Consider the following 19,751-nt stretch of genomic DNA (forward strand, 5'->3'; position numbering starts at 1 on the left):
AACAGTCAAAGTAAATGAATAGTAGGTACTTGGTGCCTGGTAAATTAAAATAAAAAACACTTAGTTGTTTTTTTTTCTCTACAAGTTCTACAATTTCAGATTCAAAGACAAAGTTTATTAACTTGTTTGTCCAATTAACCTTTGACCTTATCCTTCTTGGACACTCTCAGCATAAAGAAAAATAAACCATTCATGAACAGTATTGTCTTGAGCATCAAAATGTTAAGTGTTATGTGATGACTACTAAAAGTTGTGTACATTTAATCTTTTATCACTCAATGGATGGAAGTCTTTCTAGACAAGTAAGCAATGGATTTCAGATATCCCTCACAGCTTCTGTGGTTGAATAATTTCCAGAGAAAAAAGCTGCTTAGAATAGTATCTGTCATGCTTGAAAAGGGCCACAGGGACTGTATATAAAAAAAAGAATATATAAAAACTAAACAGAATTGACAGGCAATGTGGCATTAAAAAACAACAACACTTTCTAACTTTAGAACCTACAAACATTAGAGATAGTAGAAAAAAACAACACTTGATTTATTACCAAAACAGCTGACATATCCAAACACAAGTGAGTAGCCTTCTCCTGTAAGGTACTTGTGTAGTCAAGGAAGATCTCATATTTGTAAACAGGCTAACATTTTAGGCTCCTTAGCTGACTAATCTTTTGGGCATTCTGGAAGAAATAAATGCAAGAAGGGCTTAATATAAATATCATCATCTCTTGAAATTCTATTTGCAGAAGCTAAGAGATCTCAAATATGAAAATAATGATCTCATAAAAAGATAATATAGATCACAAATTAGATCATTTAGATCTCAAACAAGATAGATCACAAATTAGATCAGATAGATCTTAAACAAGATAATATAGATCACAGATAGATCTCAAACAATATGAGATAAAATGTGTAAATAAAAAAACAGCATAGCAGAGGAAAGCAAAATTACAAGATAGATATCAAATAGTATTAATCAATTAGCCTATATGCCGGTTAATACATTTCACTGTTGATTCCCAAATGAGTATTTAAAAAATTCTGTTCAAATTTTTTTAACAAAAGAGAAAAAATAATTACAAAACTAAACAAAATAAATGTAAAGGCTTTCTTTTAGTGACTTTAGAATAGAACAAGTTTCCTGTTTCCTTAAATACTCCATCTCCTCAATGCTCTATCTCCTCAATGCTCCATCTCCTCAATAGTCCATCTCCTCAACACTCCAACTCCTCAATGCTCCAGCTTTTCAATGCTCCATCTCCTCAACACTCCATCTCCTCAGCGCTCCATCTCCTCAACACTCCATCTCCTCAACACTCCATCTCCTCAATGCTCCATCTCCTCAACACTCCATCTCCTCAACACTCCATCTCCTCAACACTCCATCTCCTCAATACTCCATCTCCTCAATGCTCCAGCTTTTCAATGCTCCATCTCCTCAACACTCCATCTCCTCAACACTCCATCTCCTCAATGCTCCATCTCCTCAATACTCCAACTCCTCAATACTCCAGCTCCTCAATGCTCCAGCTCCTCAATGCTCCAGCTCCTCAATGCTCCATCTCCTTAATGCTCCATCTCAACACTCCCATCTCCTCAACACTCCAGCTCCTCAATGCTCCAGCTCCTCAATGCTCCATCTCCTCAACGCTCCATCTCAATACTCCATCTCCTCAATACTTTATTCTGTCGTTATATGTGTCGTTAAGGTATTGCCAGGAATTGGGTACATTTAGTAATCAGCATTGAAGTACACATACATATATTAGAGAAGAAAAAGAGCCTTGACACTGTAGATCGCAAGGTCTGAAAGGGGAACTTTGCCATTATATTCTAGTTATTTCTGCTGGTTAAGTTTGTATTGTTGAACTCACTGACCTACATCAGTTCTATTCACATCAAGTTAACATTGGTATCACAATGTAAGTTAAATAAAAAATTAAATTTAGTTTCAGAAATGGTGGTCAATTTGACAGTCCCAGATTCAGACTCTGAATGCAGCTCTTCTTATCCTAAAAACTTTTAAGCCAAACAGTAAAAAATTAATAGAATAAGGATTTTTTGTTCAGGAAAGATAATATCCCAAAATGAAGTTATGTATCCATAACTCAAGGTTGGAAACATCCTGAAGCCCTAAATAAAAATTGCATTCTATACTGTGATTTGAACTCAAGGCTGCAGTAGTAACACTGTAACTTCTTTAGTATCCAATGTTAGCAAGTGACCTATTTAAGAACGAGGCCATTTTTAAAATAGAGATGATAGTTTGTAAAATATTTTACATGTCTCAAATGTTCCTTCAAAGTTGAAGATAATTTATTTCCTCATCCAAACATCTCAGAGGACGATAGGGAAGGGCAAGGTATGAATCCAGGACCATCAACAAGTCCAAACAACAGTCCAGTGTGCATTCTGCACATCCAGGCAGCCACCCATAGTCATAGTAAAAAGTATTTTCTAAAAGAGTTTCTATGATAACATTGTCAGATGCAGGTTCCATTTTCTCATTTTTATTCACAAAATTTGTGGGATGTGTGGCTGAGAGGCGGGCCTACACTGCTTGGCTACAGCTTAGCCACTTAACATGGGGGCTTGATTTTTAATCATGACTCGAGCAGAGTTGTTTTCTGAAAGTCCTAAGGCAGCATGGAAACCTGCCATATGTTCCCTTCCCCCCAATAGTCAACAAAAGGAGAATGGACCATGGCAAAATAAGTATGCTCTAAGCATGAACTATGCACTATATCAAAAGCATTAAAAAAAAGATCTACATGTTTTTTTTTCAAATCTTTCATATCTTAACAAATGAAGTTGAATAAATAACTATTCCATTTGAAAGTGAAACAAAACTAAACACTATTAAGTCCAAATACTTTTTACTATGACTAAGTAATAGTAGGTATAGAACTAATCAATATCAGGCCCAAATACTTCTTACTTTGGCTATTGATGAAATAAACATGACATCAAACATAATAGCAGCACCCAGGGAGACGAAGGTGAAGAAACTGTAGTAATACATAGATAAGTCTTAAGGAGGACTCAAACCTTGGACCTCAGAACCATCCCCATCACATAGCTGTGACCAGATGCAAGTTAGACTTCCTGAATAACACCCCAAAAGACGATCTACAAATCTTGTAAGATGCCCCAACAAACTAAGAGATAGGTGAAGAATATTACAGACAATATCAAAGTGAGAAAACATGAAGTTAAAACAGAAAATTCAACAAAATCAAAATAATAACAACCAGTTTGATACAAATATAAACCAATCTAAACAATTAAACCCATGTTTTTTAATTCAGACTGTCTTTCTACTGATTTGGACTCTCCTTCCTTCACTCTTTCTTAGACTGTTCATTGGCAAATGAAATAAACTAAGAGCTTTCACAGCCCCCAGTCTATTGCCATCTTTTTGCAGTATCTCATCTTCTTATCCAAGATTATTACATCCTACGGGTGTCTCAAGGGTCAATCTAGTCATGCAAGTTAATCAATGACTTAAACTCTGCCAATTCACATGTTTTTTCTAGCTGACTCAGGCAACCCATTCCATGCTCTAATAGCACTAGGGAAGAAGGAGTATAAATTTCTTCTAGCATATGGGATGAGCAATGTTCCTTTATCTTTGTGTCTTTCTAAGTATTTTTTTAAGTTTTGTTTTTGTATTTGAAGTTTATAGTTTAATGTTTTTTGTATAATTGCTACTTTACTTTTGAAGTCTTCTGTCCTGAAGGATCTCTAAATTTAATAATTGTACTAGAGGTCTAACTAAAATCAAATGTGAATATTTGTTAGTTCGGAATCTCACTGCTCTATCTTGTGTATTCTAGTTTCTTAATGTTTTTTTTGAGTTGTGGGTCCCCAAATAGAGGACTCATTATCTATTGTTCAGTTGCATCACTGCATCATCTCTACTGTTAGTTCTCTTTACTCCCCTTTGGTCTTGTTCACATTTCTTTCTCGGCTCATCAAATACAGAGTATAGCTTCCATGAACATTTCCAGCAGAATAAAACTTTTTGGTCTAATAACAAAGTCACTAAGTTTTGAGAATCCTCAAAAGCTGTCTATGACGATTCTCCGAGTCCAGTGTTTTCTCTGCCAAGTTGCAATTCTCTAGTTCTTAATAGAAAATCATTTTTCCACAATTGCTTATCCATGTAAAAGTGGAATCATTGGCCTACCAATTTTCCAAATATGTTTCAATTTTTTGTCAAGAGTTGTTTATAAATATAAAGTACCCAGTTTATCTTTTCTTTTGAAAAGGATGAAAGAGCCATTTTTGCAAACCTGGTTGTTGACATCAAAACCATGTATTTGGTGAAGTCAATACAGAGCAATGGTTTTAGCACATCCACAGATATTCCATCTTTAGTTCTTCTTTTTTAGGGTCCCCATTTGTGTTGGATGAAAAACTAAAATGAATGGCTCTTTGGTCCATCCTAACAAGGCCTCATATCTTATAGATTACTGATGTTGCTTCAAAAAAGAATATAATTATGTTCTATGCATTTCATGTGTCAATCTAGTCATGCATGTTAATTAGTGAATTAAACTCTGCTAAGTCACTGGTTTTCCTGGCTGATTCAGGCAGCCCATTCTATATTCAAACTAGGGAAGAAAGAGCACTTGTAGGAATTTGGCCTAGCATATGGAATAAAAATATTGCCTGGATTGTGGTGTGAACAGATGAATGGGTCACTTCTCCATCCAGAATAAGACTTACTCTATTGCCATGATAGATCAATTCAGATTGACTTCTCTGCTTTTTCTTCAACTTTGTCAGTTTTTTAAAGCCATTGCAGTTCCATCAGCAAATATTCCATAATCATTGGCTAAAGTGTCGAACAGTGGGACTGTTATAAAATCTGTCCATGTATAGAATATTATTAAGTGGCTAACAGCCTTAGAACAAAGCTAAGAATGACATATCAATTCTGGAATCACATTCTTTGTGAATTTGTGTTGAATTTCTATGCTGATATAGCAATGACATTGCCATTATTATTATTTGCTTCATAAGCCTTAGTTTTGATTACCACTTTGATTGGTTTGGATTTTTATATATTGCTTTGTAACAAATCAGCCTTGGCAAGGAATCATTCCTTCATCCAAAGTTGGCATGTTGAGTTAGAAATAGTGCTGAGATGTTGAGATAGTTAGAAGTAGTGCTGAAATGTTGAGATAGTTAGAAGTAGTGCTGAAATGTTGAGATAGTTAGAAGTAGTGGGTGACCCAACGCTCTCCTGGCTTCTAATAGATCACCATACAAAATGTCTTGAGGAAGTCAACCTTGTGGCATTCCATGAACATGTCCAAGCTAGCCAAGATTTCTACTGCTGATAACAGTGCGAAGGTTCAGAGGAATCTTTTTTTTTTTCATAAATGTACTGAACACTTCTAAAGGAAATAGATAGATGATGTTATATTTAATCATCAGAGACTTTCACCCCACAACTTTGGATGATTTTCTATTAATGAAGCATACACTCTATACTGTCCTACTGATACGTTCAAACCCTGCCTCCTGCAGGAGGTTTGGACTAGGATGTAATAATCATCAAACCTGAATTAACATGTAAAACAAACTACAAAAAGGTCCTCTAAGATGAATTGATAGGTAAAGAGTATTTGAATGAGATGTGATATATAAATAGTTTTAACTTAATGATTAACATAACATGAAACAAACCTAAATGTCTTCAAATTCATCATAGCAATGAACAAGTTGATCAGGACCACGACAGCATCAAGAATGTAAACTCCATACAAAACGTAGCCAACCACCTCAATGACTTTCAGCAGCACACTGTCTGTTATCTCTGAGTCACCATTATCCTGAATGCTATTTGTTTCTTCTTTAATAGCTGGTGCCTGAGAGTTCCCTAACCAAAGGCAGCCCAGAACAATGTCCCAGTGGTCTCTAAGAGGCTGAAAAAAAAGTCTTTGGTCAGCAAATAAAATATTTTTAAGTACATTTGGGAATAAATTAATTCCTGTAAAATCTAGTAAATTTAATATCATCTAGCTAATTTAATGTATCATCTTGTAAACTTAAACATCTTAACTAGTGATCAGCTTCAAAGTATTTAACTTTAAACAATACCAATAAAAGCCATAATTTATTTATTTTAAGTTTTATGGTCACTTGCAGAAAAAATGTCTTTCTTTTGAGTATGTCTATACAACCTGAAGTTATTTTGCTTTGCAAAAAAAAACATCCATAAATTAAATATAAAAAACTTTCACCTTGTAAGTCAAATGACTCTACCCTGCAAAGTTCTCATTCTTGGAAATACTGTATAGGCTTATTTGTCCACATATAAAGGCAATCATGACTGAAATAGATGAAGGTGAACTTGCCAACATCCTATGGAATAATAACTAGATTAAGATACTTTTCGCATAATTTCATTAAGTTGGCTAAAGTAAACTTGACTTACACTAATGTTGTTATTATAATAACCTGTGTTCAAATCCTTCATATCATGATTAAAATATTACGCCTTGGCCAAGAATCCTTAGCCCTTCATGCAATAGGAAGGAAATTGGTGGCCTACTTCTGTTTCTAACCAGGTGCAAGAAAGTTGATTTGTTTAATAGCTAAAAGTGTCATGAAATGCTTCACTGAATTGGTTGAATCTAGTGGATTTTTTTCCTAAATAGACCTACTCAATAATGAATAATCTACAGAAGATAATAAACAAAGTGAAATTGAAACACTTTAATTAACTAATTAAACAAGTAAAGTTATATCTTTGAATCACCAAGTTTTCAGTTCCAATGAAGAAATTTTTAAAGCCTAACTAATAATATGAGAGGCACATTGGGGAGTGGTAAAGCACTTGGCTTATGAGCACAGGTCCCAAATTTTTACTTTCAGGATCTTTAAGGCCCCTCTTAGTCAACCCAGATCTAATGGGTACCTGACATTAGTTGGGGAAAAGTAATGACGGCTATTGTGCTGGTCACATGACTTTAGCTAACCATAGGCCACAGAAACAGATGACCTTTACATCATTTGCACTATAGACATGATGGTCAGAAAGGGGAACTTACTTTTTTAATAATATGAGCTAAAATAAACCTTTGCTCTAATATTGTAATTCTTCTTATAATTATTATAATTTCCTAGAGCCTTAAGTTTCAAGAGATTCTAGACAAGTATGAGGATGTCCTCAACTTTTCTCTGACATTTTTAGATGTACTAGAAAATAGAGGAACACCTTTGTATGAATTTATATTTCATTTTTGGCATTGTAATAATTTATATGTAAGGCACTATTTTTTATAACAAATTTCCTTCAGGATAATAAAAAAAATATTATTATAAAAAATGAGCTCATAATCATACCATGGCAGCTGCCAGCATCCAAATTTGAAAAAGGGGCAAAAAATTCAAAAGTAGTGTCCCTTCATAGTGTGCACTAAGAAATGTTTGTATGATGTAGAAGGTTTGCAGCAGTAGTATACTCTGATGGGAAAAAAAGAAAGCTGCCCTGTCTGCTAGCCCTGAATCAGAGGCATACACATATACGAATCGTGGCAAAGTCTGCTGTTCTAGAATTGGCTTGATTAGCCACACCAGATTCTGCCCTGTCTCAAGATTAAGCCAAAACCAGTGACTCATTTGGGCGCATCCATTGCTTTTTGAGACAAAAGGAGCCATATATATATATACTCTGACATGTAACAAGAATCTTCATTGCAATGTTTATGTGTGCAAGGTCAGATGTCACCCCATCCCTCCAATTTTTGGTTAATATCACAGTAGTGAATATTGTTCTTTTAGTCAAGTTTTAGTAAAGTAAAAATTATGACCTATAGTTTTGAAAGGGCTGTTGTGGACTGTGCAATTCGGGCCAGAATTTCAGATTTTGTTCCCTCATCTGAGACAATAGGTTTGCTAACAGGGCTTTATTGGGGCATCAGTATTTGAGGTGAAAAGTTGACTAAAGTCAGTAGTTTCATATACTTTAGATATATTGTCTCAGATGAGGGAACAAAACCTGAAATTCTGGCCTGAATTGCACAGTCCACAACAGCCCTTTCAAAACTTAAAATAATATGGACAGACAAGGCATAGCCCTCAGCACCAAAATCAGAATGATGTGTTCCCTGGTCATGGCCACATTTTTATATGCTTGTGAGTCTTGCATGCTGACTGCAGGCCTAGAGAAGAGGATCCTAGCAATGGAATTGAGATGCTACAGAAGGATCCCAGGTATCACATTCAAAGATCGCATCACAAACCAAGAGATTAGAGACAAGGTTACTGCAGCAATTGGACCCGATGATGACCTGCTAACTAGGCTCTCCATCATTTCTTGTATAATTTTTGGTAGGGCCCAGTAGTGCAATGTCATCTGTGAAGTCCAAGTCCATCATTCAATTCCATGAAATACTGAAGGCAGTCTGGATCATTGCTCTCCTCATTATGTACTGGATGGCAAGAAGAAAGAGGAAGGAATACAATATTCACCCATCTCAATGTTAAAGAAGGCATTGGATGAATTTTTAGGGATGACATATTCTCTATTTCCATAGCCATTTTCAATGGATACTATCAAATGCTTGTTTGAAATCTACAAAACTGATCATTAGCCATTGTTGGCATTCAAGACTTTGTTCTATAATGTTTCGTAGAATGAAAATCTTTTCAGCACATGATCTGCCTCTTTGGAAGCCTGCTTGCTCTTTTCTGAACTCATCCACAGCCTGTTGAAGTCATCTCTGTTCAGCACTATTCAGTTGAGATGACTACAATATATGAAAGAATGTTGAATGGCTTTTATAATTAGCCTTAACCCTAAAACCTCTGTATTTATTACAAGTCACAAAATTAGTGTTTAGGTTAACCCATTTAACTCTAGAAACAGGTCTATTTATTGGCTGTCAACACAATAAGTCCTGAGACATTGATTGAATTTCTTTTTCCCAATATATTCTTGATCCCTTAACATTTACTTTACTGAAAGTGTTTTGAAGGATATGAAGAATTGAAAAAATAGTTTTCTGATCAAAAAATGCATGGAAAAAAAGACTAGAAGGACAATATCAGTTTCAATTTGAACAGAGTGAAGCATTAAATTCAGATCTACAACAGCTTGGGGTTAGGGCTTGGAGACAAAAGGCCCAGGAGAGATCGGAATGAAGGGTTGTGTTTAAGCAAGCCAGAGTCCTCCATGGGCTGTAGTGCCACTGGGATTGATGGATGGAAGCATTTCATTTCTATCAGAAGGAGGGAAAATAAACAAAACTACTAAGACATAAGCCCTCCTTTTTCATTGTGCCTAGATAGCATTTTTCTCCTTCCACATTGGAAACATGAGCACAAAAGAGACTTCACTAGAACTACATGCAAATGTATGCATTTTAAACAAGCACTGTAAAGAAGACTCATGCAACCATCTGCATGGGGATGTCTCTAAGCTGAACTGTCCAAGGATATTTTTCCACCTACTGGATACAGAATGTTTTTATGACAGTTCTGTATATTTCAACAGCCAAACAGGTGCTGGAATTTGTTTTAAAAATTTTAAAAAGTTAAAGACATTTACAGCCATCTAATTTTTAAATGGTCAAAATATAAACTATAACATTTTTTCAGTGTACACCTAGCAATTTATTGTTAATAATAGTAGATTTTTTAAATAATTTGATTGAAAATGTTTTTTAACCCTTAAAGTGCTGAGCTGTTTTACAATGAAGACATACAAAAGGAAATTACTATGTTCATGTTTAGAGACTAAGACTAAGACTAAGACTAAGACTGCTTTATTGATCCTTACGGAAATTTGTTGTGATTACAAGGACTCGTTTCTCATATAAAGACAACACAACAGAAAAATACACATAAATACAACAGACAACATAAAGAGTTCATTCAGCGACTACACGCAGGTATCTTGGTGCATTTCATGTTCCCTGATCAATGAGTGGCGGTGATAGAGTCTGACCGAGTGAGGTACGAACGAGTTTTTGTACCGCTCCGTTCTTGTTTTGATTGACAGCAGTCGCCCACTTCGCGACGACCTGGCGTAGTTCTGATGGAGCGGATGGCCGTTGTCTTCCAAGATTTTTTCGATTTTTCTTAGGCACGTTTGTTCAAAAAGTTCCTTTAAATGTGGTAATGTTGTGAGTGTAATTTTTGATGCTTTTTTAATGATGTTTTCTAGACGTTGCAACAGTTTAGATGAGGCGTTGCCTTGCCAACAACTTATTCCGTATGTTAGCAGATTTTGTACAGTCGCGCCGTAAAATGTCTCAAGGATCTTCTTGTTTAATTTAAAACTGTTGAGTTTGTATAGAAAAAAGAGTCGCTGGGCTGTTTTCTTTGTCAGAGTTCCAAGGTGGTCTTCCCATGAAAGCTTGTTGTTGATGATAACGCCTAGATATTTATATGCCTTTACTTGTTCTATAGATGTAGTGTTTATTTGCAGTTCACGTATAGTTTGTTTTTTCTTTCTAAAATCTATTATAAGTTCTTTAGTTTTTGTTACATTCAGTTCTAGAAAGTTGTCGGTGCACCAGTTTGTAAACTCTTCTATCGAGCTTCGATACTGAGTTTCATCTCCTGAAATAAGACCGACTATGGCAGTATCATCAGCGAATTTAATGAGTTTAACTGAGTCATAGTTATTCTTATGTCATTAGTGTAAAGAGTGTATAGCACAGGAGAAAGTACACAACCTTGTGGAGCACCCGTACATAGTACTCGAGTTGACGATTTGGTGTTGTTGACTTTAACATACTGGGGCCGTTGGGTTAAAAAGTTTAGAACCCATGCTTGCAAGTAAGGGCTTACATTTAAGTTACTCAGTTTGTTTATCATTAGATGTGGCTGTATGGTATTGAAAGCCGAGGAGAAATCTACGAAGAGGACTCGTGCATATGTTTTGGGTATATCGAGATGCTTATAAAGCTGGTCCAAAAGCAATAGAATGGCATCCTCAGTTCCTCTAGCTGCTTTGTATGCAAATTGGTGAGGGTCTAGGCTGTTATTGACTTTTGCTACAAGTTGTTTAAGAATATATTTTTCAAAACATTTCATAACAATAGGTGTTAGTGAGGCTTAAATACCACACGCATCTTAAGGGTTAAAATTGTTATCTTTTGTCATGTATTCATTTTTCTTTTTTTAGGGCATGACATTTTTTGTTGTTGCCCATTTTCACTGAGAAAGTCAATGAGTTCAAATATTTTTAGGAAAATCTGAAAAAAAAGGAGGTAAAAATGTTTTCTTAAAAGATACCTAATAAAATTGTAAAAAGAAAAAAAAAATATTCATCATCATCAAACTCCATTTGAGTGAGGGCTTGAGAGGCTCAAATCCTCTCTTGCAAAAACCCTGGACAGAAACCCTGCTGTCTGGCGAAGTGCATAAATGTCGCCATACAGATCGAGAATTTTCGGTTTCCAAGACCTGTCGAGACGGAGATCAGCAAGTCTGGGGCAGTCAAACAGAATATGAGGCACGGTTTCCTCTTCTTCCCCGCAGCGGGGGCACCATGAATCAAAATTTGGCCATAGCCGTGAGAAATATGAGCCAACAGGCCTGTCCTGCACTGTGCTATAATAGCTTGCTCAGGCCTGGACAGTCTCCACCATGGGGAAGTGTGGTCAGGGCGCCTCATGCGCTCCCAGACTCCACAGGCTTTTTGAGACTTGTCCCAGCACTCAAACCACTTTTCCATTTCTGTTTTTTGAATTATAGCCAGAGCATGATGAAAACTTACAGCCTGTTCAGTGGGTGGAATTTGCCCTCCCTGGTGGGCCAAGGAGTCTGCAATAGTGGAAACAAGTGCGGAAGCTGGCATCCACAAAGTGGGGAGCCCGAGCAGACATGGTCCAATCACTGTATTTAGGAGCAGTCCGTTCACAAACTACAGCCTACCTGTGCAAATTTATGGCACTAGGACTGCTCTTGAACAACTTGATAAAATACAGTCCAAAGCACTAAGATTTGTCTGTGGGACAAGTCCAGTAAATGCAGCTGAAATAATGGCTAATGTAGGTCCACTAAACCTTAGGAGGGAAAGGTCAGTACTGACCTTCTTTGAGCGGTATAAAAGGCTGGATGAATACCTCCCAGCTAGAAAACTAGTGGATGGTTGGAGATACAGAAGACGTATTCAGATGCTGGCCTCTCCACCAACCGACAAAACATTCAACCTTTTCATCCCCTTCCTCCTTAATGTCGCCCAACGACCCCAGACATACGTTTGAAACTAGTAGACCCTAATATACGTTGGAAACTAGTAGACCCTAATGCCAATAAGCTAAGTCGTTCATCTAAATACCTTCAAATTCTAGCATTGGAGACCATTAATACCTTCAAGCTCAGTGCTATTTTTGCATTCACTGATGGGTCAGCATCGATAGATTCTGGAAGAGCAGGCTATGGAGCCTACATCGACTTTCTTGGCTCTCACTCAGTCAAAATCTTTGGTCCATGTGGTAGTGTTTGCAGTTTCAATGTGGAGACCATGTCAGTCTGTGAAGCATTAAAAGTCATTGACTCTCAACTCGGCGAGGGACAATTGAGGGCAACACAGATTGTTGGGGTCACTGACTCAAAGCCCCAAACCATGGCCTCCCAATATCGACACTGTCATCATGGCTTCACACAACATAAAACAACGCTATGGCACCCCTGTAATAATGCAGTGGGTACCGAGTCACATAGTTGTAAAAAAAAAAATATATATATTAAGAAATTATATTTAGAAATGGAGTTGTCCTTAAAACATAATAAGAATTATTTCCTATGAGATAAAAAAAAAAGTCTATCATGAAAATTTAAAAAAAAATTAGCATTTTTTAAATTTTCAGAATAATACATTTGCAAAATATATTTTCTTTTAAATTTTGTCTACTAGAACCTAATTGAAGGACTACAATAATTCTTTTTAGTATTATTTGAGCAAAGATCAACACTAATCATGTATATATGAATTGTCCTAATTTAATAGATTTTCTTCTTGGAACATATGTTTAAGACTAAGATACCTGCTTTCATACATCACAAAGCTCTGCATACAGTACAGTATCTTATAAGTTTGTTCTCTACATTTAATTTTTTTTTTTTTACTTGTAAAATGTTGTAAAATGTTTTACATGTTTCGGATGTTCCTTCAGAGTTGAAGATAGTTTACATCCTAGTCCAAACCTCCTGCAGGACGACAGGGGATGGGAGCGGGCAGGATTTGAACCCTCGACCATCGATAAATCCGAACGACAGTCCAGCGCGCAAACCTCACGACCAGGCAGCCATCCAATTATTACTTCTGTTTGTAATAAATAAAAATAATGAAGTAAATTTTCTTTAAACCCAAAAGATTAAGAAAATATTCCATAGTGAGACAGACCTAATAGTGATTTTAAAATGTTTTATCCCATCTCATGCAGATAAAGCTGCATTGGGGGTGGCTGTACTACTTAAACAGTGTTAACATTTTAAGCTTTAATACAATGAATAACAAAAAAAAATAACTACACACATACTACAGGTCAAGATACAGACACAAATATAAACAAACACTAGGGGCAACAATTGATATTTATAACAAACATATTTATGAAAGTAGAGTGAGTACAGAGGGATGAGTGAGAAATGTAAACATTTTGCTGCTAAACCAACCAAGAGGTGATGGGAGCTTTACATGGTTGCACCAATATTAGAAACTTGTCTTGGATAAAAATGGCTATTAGTACTTACTTCTTTTTTTTTTTTTTTTTTTGTACTATTAAGTAAACTTAATTTTATTGTTTGTTTTTTTTTGGTCAAAACAAAATGTTTATAAACTATTTCATATGAATTGGTTGACTGGTTAAATTAGGAAACAAATGGTTTCAAAACCAGCCCTGGCATTTTTAAATCATCCAGCCCATAAATTGTATATTATATTATGGGCTTCCAGTTCTTGGTCTACCTGTCCTCATAATCATTGTTAAATTTGATAATGTATCGATAGATGTACACATGCTTAAAGTGAACACTATGTCCTTATAAGGAATAAAGGCTTTATGTTGCTTTTTAAAATAAAGTGTATCTAGACTCTACTACTAGGCCCTAAAAGGAAGAAGCTCTATCGATGTAGGCTATTACATTACATTATTTTGGAAAATGTGTTAGATTAAATTACTAGGCCTTAGTAGAGTCTGTAAAAGATTTTTAAGGAAATACTTCGCTCAGAGGACCCGTCCCCTGAAAAAAGAATACTATGACAAATGTAACAATTTAATATTGGCATCCATGTGGCCTTTATAGCCTTTATCTTATAAAATACAGACGTGATTTCAAAAAAGAAGATACTTACTCAGTTACTGTAGTCCTACCAGCCCATTTGGATACCGGCCCACTGGGCATTTGCCCGAATGCCCATATAGTTGATATAGTATAGCCAGTCCGCCCCTGCACATGCTACAAATGCTTATTCACATTGTACTTTTTTTAAATTTCATAGATCTAGATTCTTTATTTCACATCTCATTGCCAATGCCAAGATCATTTAGTGACCATTTACTTTTAGTTTTAGCCAGCATCATGAGTGACATGAGCATTTGGTATGCTGGTGCTTCTTGGTTTCAGCATCAAGGCTTTCCTATTAAGCTTGTAATTGTAATATATAGATCTAGACTCTAGTAATAGTAATATCATCTAGATCTATTCTATCTATATCTATAGATCTAATTTCTAAATCTTGGAAGGCTGACCCTATTCCCAACCAGTGGTGAGTTTTGGTTCGATCTTTGAAATCGGTCTTCATTCTGACTGTATGATTCTCAGAAAAAAAAAAGATCTTTAGTCTTTAAAGTTTAGAAATATTACAATCCCATTTCGCGGATTTTAAATAGTTAAATAGATCTAGAAGACGCTAGATCTATTAATCACAGAACTTCAGAAAATTTTCACTCAAATCTAATCTAGGATATAATCATATTGATATAATCAAAAGTTTATTGCCTTTTAGTTTCCATGGAGATTACAAAAAATGTCATGTTTCGACAATCTAGATTATGTAGGTCTGTGATCTTACCCTTTACCTTTTTTGACTTCAGATTTTCTCATTATAAGGAGATGTGAGTTCAGAACTAAGACCTATATATATTGTATTATATGTCTGTGGTTCAGAAGCACGAAATGCAGAAAATAAATAAAAATTATTTAAAAAACTAGCTGGTGCTCCCCCCCACCCCTCTTCTCGTACCCTACTGGGTGGATACTTTAGAGATTGTTTAGGCTAAATCTTGTTGTTTTTTTTTTTAAGTAGGCCCTATATTTTGTTTCAATCATTGATAAATATATGTATTATCAAAATACGCGTAGGACGTAATCATCTTCTTTTTTTAAGTAACGTTTGTATTATAAAAGATAAGAAGATTATAAACGTCTTGTAAAATTATTCAAATCACTTGCGTCCCCATTCTACTGCAAATTGTCACTAGCTTTATTCACGCCTGTAATGGAAATTACATCTCTCCTCTTTAATTCAGAAAATCTATTAATCAGAATAACTAACACACTATTCAAAGATTAAAGTCAATTCAGTTAATCACAAATCAAGTCTCTTGGGTTTGTTAACTATTCTGCCTGAGCGTGTTACGTAAGTTTTTTTAATGTCAGAAATGCATATTTTCAGATGATAAACCGTAGGCCTACTCGCGTATTTTCGTGTCCATTTGCGTACACAATACGCAAGATGCGTACTTATAGGCGTACTCTTCTTTTAGGTCAGTGACACTCCGGGTACGCTATTCTCTGCCTCACCGTGGCAGTAGGACGTGGAAACAATCGCTAGTGGACGTAATCTACACTAAATGAGTATCAACACAAGACTCTTGTGGAAGGGTCTAATCCTCTAAGGGAATATCGATAATAATCCAGGCGCCGTTCCACAAGAGACAGTAGTTACACCAAAGGCGAGTCCCGCACGGTTAGCTTGATAAAACATAGAAAAATGGTGGGGATTCCCGGTGTGCTCGTCCTTCGGCCATGTATTCTAGTTCATGCGCCGGAGTGCCCGACACATTTGAAATAGCAGTGTTATATATAGACATTGACTTGGACCTCATCCAGACATAGCAGTTTGTTCTATCAGACTTGCAAGCCAAGAGTTCGTAGAAAAAAAAAAGATGCTGCGTTTGACTTGATACATTGTTAGCTGCAATTTGCGTTAAGTGGGTGCATGAGTGTGTGTTTACTCGAGCTACTTATCAGCACCAACATCTGTGGAGCTTGTCTTGATGCTTAGCTTAACACTAACTGGAATGTGTTGCTGAGAGGCCAAAACCGATTGGCTACGGCTTGGCTAGCTAACATGGGGGCTCGAGTACGAATCCCGACTTAAGCGGAGTTGTGTTTACTGATAAACACGGGAAAGAGAATGGACCATAGTGCACACTGAGCATGCTGTAAGCAATTACATCAAGTTAGTGCACACTGAGCATGCTGTAAGCAATTACATCAAGTTGGTGCACACTGAGCATGCTGTAAGCAATTACATCAAGTTGGTGCACACTGAGCATGCTGTAAGCAATTACATCAAGTTAGTGCACACTGAGCATGCTGTAAGCAATGAAATCAAGTTAGTGCACACTGAGCATGCTGTAAGCAATGAAATCAAGTTAGTGCACACTGAGCATGCTGTAAGCAATTACATCAAGTTAGTGCACACTGAGCATGCTGTAAGCAATGAAATCAAGTTAGTGCACACTGAGCATGCTGTAAGCAATACATCAAGTTAGTGCACACTGAGCATGCTGTAAGCAATTACATCAAATTAGTGCACACTGAGCATGCTGTAAGCAATGAAATCAAGTTAAAGCACACTGAGCATGCTGTAAGCAATGAAATCAAGTTAGTGCACACTGAGCATGCTGTAAGCAATGAAATCAAGTTAGTGCACATTGAGCATGCTGTAAGCAATGAAATCAAGTTAGTGCACACTGAGCATGCTGTAAGCAATTACATCAAGTTGGTGCACACTGATCATGCTGTAAGCAATTACATCAAGTTGGTGCACACTGAGCATGCTGTAAGCAATTACATCAAGTTGGTGCACACTGAGCATGCTGTAAGCAATTACATCAAGTTAGTGCACACTGAGCATGCTGTAAGCAATGAAATCAAGTTAGTGCACATTGAGCAAGCTGTAAGCAATGAAATCAAGTTAGTGCACACTGAGCATGCTGTAAGCAATTACATCAAGTTAGTGCACACTGAGCATGCTGTAAGCAATTACATCAAGTTAGTGCACACTGAGCATGCTGTAAGCAATTACATCAAGTTAGTGCACACTGAGCATGCTGTAAGCAATTACATCAAGTTAGTGCACACTGAGCATGCTGTAAGCAATGAAATCAAGTTAGTGCACACTGAGCATGCTGTAAGCAATGAAATCAAGTTAGTGCACACTGAGCATGCTGTAAGCAATGAAATCAAGTTAGTGCACACTGAGCATGCTGTAAGCAATGAAATCAAGTTAGTGCACACTGAGCATGCTGTAAGCAATGAAATCAAGTTAGTGCACACTGAGCATGCTGTAAGCAATTACATCAAGTTGGTGCACACTGAGCATGCTGTAAGCAATTACATCAAGTTAGTGCACACTGAGCATGCTGTAAGCAATGAAATCAAGTTAGTGCACACTGAGCATGCTGTAGGCAATTACATCAAGTTAGTGCACACTGAGCATGCTGTAAGCAATGAAATCAAGTTAGTGCACACTGAGCATGCTGTAAGCAATTACATCAAGTTAGTGGTTCAGAATTAGGCTATATGTAATATTGATACTTTTATTTTAAATCTTCTTCTCTGAAGCGTCTTCAATTTTAGTGACTTTGCTAATGGAATTAGGCCTACTCTAGATCATAGACTATATATAGTCTATGCTCTAAATCTCACGGCTCTATTTTGATTCCGTTCACGTTCCTTTGTTTCTCTTCGCGACGATTGCACACGACACTAGTTGACCTATACACATAGTGACATCTAGTTATATTATGAATATTCACATAGTAACAGCTAGTTATAAACATGTTGTGTATCCTCCCTAAACACCCACCTCTTATTTATTGCACAAATGCTCTTTCTTCCCAACGCTATTAGAGCATGGAACGGGTTGCCTGAGCCAGCCAGGAAAACCAGTGACTTGGCAGAATTTAGATCATTGGTTAATATGCATTATTAAATGCATGACGAGTAGGACGTAATCATCTTCTTTTTTTGAAGAAACGTCTGTATCATATAAGATAAGATAAACAGACGTTTTCACTGGGGGCGTGGTGGCCGAGTGATAACGCGCTTGGCTTCCGAATGCATTGGGGTCTCGAGTTCGAATCCCAGTGACCATTTTAAGACGCCCCCGAGTCTATTTCACTCTTATAGGTACCTAGCATGCGTTGGAGAAGTATAATAAGCGGCTGACAGATCTATTCATCTATCATTTATTATGTCACTAAATTAAAGTAGGCCTACTATCAGTATCATCATCAGATTATCATGTATCATATGGTCGGGTAATCTATTTTCTTCTTTTTTTTTTAAAAAAAAGTGCCTTACCTTTGCGTATTAAATAATCCAAACTGTTCCAATAATCCGTGTAGGCCTATAAGTATAACAATGGTTGTTCAATGGTAACTCAATGGTTATATCAACAAAAATCCAATATTTTTGAAGTATCCAAAATACGAAGCACGCTAATTTATAGGCTTACACACACAAAAGTAATTCATTGAATCAGAAAAATGAGCTGCTCTATATTAAGTATCTAAAAGTATCTAGATTTAGATCTAGATCTAGATCTTTCACTAAAAGTAGATCTAGACCAGACATAGATCTAGATCTAGGTCAAACATTTTTCCCCGTGTCTCCAACAAATCACGTGCATTTTGTTATAATTAGATTCTAGATCTATATAGATATGGCTCCTCATGTGTCGGAAGACAATCACAATGACAATGACTTCAATGAGTCGGGAAGACAGGTGAGTCTCTGGCTTTGATTAAGTTTGATTTCGTTTTGAGATGGGGCAGAATTTGGTGTGACTGATCAAGCCTTATATTCTGGAGTGGCAGAGTTTGACACAGTTCGTGAGTTCGTGCATAGATATATATATATATGCATCTGTCCTAGGGCTAGGGTAGCTTTCTTCTTCTTTCTCTCGACTGATGCAGCTTAGTTTCTTTTGCACTCGGCGAAGTTCGAGATAACACAATAAAATGAATAATAAACCAGGTCATTACCATGTTTTGGCATCTTAACTCTCGCTTGATCTCTAGAATCTAGATATAGATCTATATGTAAAATATAGACTTAAAATAGATCTATAACCATAGCCATAGCAGATAATGTTGTTACTCGTTAAATTTGATAGTAGACCTACAATCATAGATCTATTATCTATTTAATCTATCATCATGACACATGCTGCCATGCATGATGTAAATGTAGATATTTATCCTTGCATGGTCCGTGATGGGGCTAATAAATTACAGTGGTAGGTGGTGAAAAATGCTCTAGATGTCTACAGACATAATTTGATTAATTTTGATGTGCAATTAAAAATGCAGAAATGCAGTTGAGATTCTTATAAAAAAAAAAGATAAGATACATAGATTGTAGTGTGTACCAATAGTGGTAAAATGAAGTAGCTACCCCTTTCTGTTCCCCACCTACCAGACTGCATTTGTTTTGACTAGTTTGAAAAGCAGACTTTAATTTTTGTCTAATTTTGTAATC

At 36.4% G+C, this 19,751-nt stretch overlaps 1 long non-coding RNA gene across 13 annotated transcripts in view; it reads right to left on the bottom strand.

Moving 5' to 3' along the window:
* Positions 1–19,751, bottom strand: part of LOC129922327 (uncharacterized) — a 27,310-nt gene continuing 7,559 nt past the window's right edge. The window contains exons 2-7 of one of the 13 annotated variants that reach the window (XR_008774314.1): positions 18,573–18,618; positions 12,342–12,662; positions 6,257–6,377; positions 5,700–5,938; positions 548–679; positions 1–410 (exon numbers count right to left, since the gene is read on the bottom strand). This is a non-coding gene — a long non-coding RNA (uncharacterized LOC129922327). Of the gene's footprint in view, positions 411–547; positions 680–5,699; positions 5,939–6,256; positions 6,378–7,066; positions 7,189–7,361; positions 7,993–12,309; positions 12,663–13,126; positions 13,310–14,328; positions 14,886–18,572; positions 19,095–19,751 lie in introns of those variants that run through there. The other 12 variants (XR_008774313.1, XR_008774319.1, XR_008774311.1 and 9 more) reach the window with 12 other exon arrangements.

The sequence above is a fragment of the Biomphalaria glabrata genome, chromosome 13 (assembly GCF_947242115.1).
Source record: "Biomphalaria glabrata chromosome 13, xgBioGlab47.1, whole genome shotgun sequence".
Classification (NCBI taxonomy): Eukaryota; Metazoa; Mollusca; class Gastropoda; family Planorbidae; genus Biomphalaria; species Biomphalaria glabrata.